The sequence below is a fragment of the Scylla paramamosain genome, chromosome 5 (assembly GCF_035594125.1).
Source record: "Scylla paramamosain isolate STU-SP2022 chromosome 5, ASM3559412v1, whole genome shotgun sequence".
Classification (NCBI taxonomy): Eukaryota; Metazoa; Arthropoda; class Malacostraca; order Decapoda; family Portunidae; genus Scylla; species Scylla paramamosain.
This window is the reverse complement of record NC_087155.1, coordinates 10,474,192-10,476,328: the sequence shown is the minus strand read 5'-3', so window position 1 is coordinate 10,476,328 and position 2,137 is coordinate 10,474,192. Positions and strand designations below refer to the sequence as shown.

The 2,137-nt window shown below is 47.7% G+C and overlaps 1 long non-coding RNA gene across 1 annotated transcript in view; it reads right to left on the bottom strand.

The window, feature by feature from the left end:
- Nucleotides 1-1,256: 1,256 nt before the first annotated feature.
- LOC135100297 (uncharacterized) overlaps nt 1,257-2,137 on the bottom strand; it is a 10,468-nt gene continuing 9,587 nt past the window's right edge. Inside the window, exon 4 of the long non-coding RNA XR_010268588.1 lies at nt 1,257-1,550. This is a non-coding gene — a long non-coding RNA (uncharacterized LOC135100297). The remainder of the gene's footprint in view (nt 1,551-2,137) is intronic.

The window sequence follows — 2,137 nt, the reverse complement described above, 5'->3', positions numbered from 1 at the left end:
CTCGAAGATTACCTCCAGGGTAGGACCCTTCAGGTAGTAGTCAACGGGCAGTCATCAAGGCCTTCACCTGTCCGGGCCTCAGTTCCACAAGGCTCTGTCTTGGGCCCAGTCCTATGGAACATATACATCGACGACCTCCTCCGGCAGCTGTCATCTGTGGCAGCATACGCCGACGACTGCACACTCTCCCGCTCCTACTGCCGCCTCGACAGTCAGCGTGCCGTCACTGAGCTGAACAGGCAGCTCGGACTGGTGGAGCAGTGGGGAAAGATGTGGCAGGTAAACTTCGCTCCTGAGAAGACGCAGGCGATGGTCATCTCGCGGTCCCCAGGTGCCTCACACGCAGTCTCAGGACAGCTGCGTTTTGGAGGCAAGAGCCTGCCACTTCAGGATTATATCAAGATCCTGGGCGTGTCTGTGGACCGCGGCCTACGCTTCGATCACCACATCGGTGTCGTCGCCCGCCAGACCTCTCTCCGAGTCTCTGCCCTGCGCAGGATGGCGAACACCCTCGACCCACGGGGCATCCTCACGCTATACAGGGCACAGATACGCCCATGTATGGAGTACGGTGCCCTGTCCTGGATGTCGAGTGCCCCCACCCACATACAGAGACTGGATGCTGTGCAGCGGCGAGCTCTGCGTCTGGTGGCCACCCATGAGGACCAACAGCACCAACCACCAGTAACGTCACTGGAGCATCGCCGGGACGTGTCGGCGCTAGTGGTGTGCCACAAAACTCAGGTGCAGAGGGTCCCTCACCTTGACTCCCTGAGGTTGCTGCCACACACAGTGCAGAGGTGCACCAGAGCTGCGGCCAGTAGCGACGAGCTAGTGAAGGTGCCTCGATCTCGCTCTAGCCAACACCAGCGTACCTACACAGCCAGGACTTCGCGGCTGTGGAACATGTTCACGGCGGCCACGCCCCAAGTTCAGGACATGTCCACGCACCAGGTGAAGCTGGCAGCCCACAGCTGGCGTAGCACGCACCTGTCCCCACTGGTGCTTTAAATTTTTATTATTTTATTGTATTATTGTATTAGCATTATCATCTTTATGTTAAATACGAGTATGTATAGTGTTATTCCTGTTAATAATACTATCATAGGCTTCTTAAATAATTCCATACTCAACGTGGAATTTTAAGCCTTTCTGTAAATATTAAAAAAAAAAAAAAAAAAAAAAAAAATACACCCAAAAAATCCCACACACACCAAGACTCATCTAAAACACTTAAAACACCCAAAATAAACTCAAAACACACTCACACCTCAATACACAAAACTCAGGTGCAGAGGGTCCCTCACCTTGACTCCCTGAGGTTGCTGCCACACACAGTGAAGAGGTGCACCAGAGCTGCGGCCAGTAGCGACGAGCTAGTGAAGGTGCCTCGATCTCGCTCTAGCCAACACCAGCGTACCTACACAGCCAGGACTTCGCGGCTGTGGAACATGTTCACGGCGGCCACGCCCCAAGTGCAGGACATGTCCACGCACCAGGTGAAGCTGGCAGCCCACAGCTGGCGTAGCACGCACCTGTCCCCACTGGTGCTTTAAATTTTTATTTTATTGTATTATTGTATTAGCATTATCATCTTTATGTTAAATATGTATAGTGTTATTCCTGTTAATAATACTATCATAGGCTTCTTAAATAATTCCATACTCAACGTGGAATTTTAAGCCTTTCTGTAAATATTTGTTTAAAAAAAAAAAAAAAAAAAAAAAAAAAAAATACACCCAAAAAATCCCACACACACCAAGACTCATCTAAAACACTTAAAACACCCAAAATAAACTCAAAACACACTCACACCTCAATACACCCACAATCACACAAAAACACTCCACAACACACTCAAAACACTCCACAACACTCAAAACACGTAAAATACATCTAAAAACAATCTAAACCAAAAATTCAAGCAAAACACACGTGACAACAGCTAATATATATCCAAAACACTCTTAAACAGCTCTAATACAAACTCAGAACACCCACAACACTCCTAAATACACCCAAATCACACTTAAAAGAAAAAAAACATCAATTATTACAGAGATTTGCAACGCAGCAAGGGGAACTAAGCTAAAGATTGTCTTCTTGCTTGTTTACATATTGAGGAAACTTAAATATT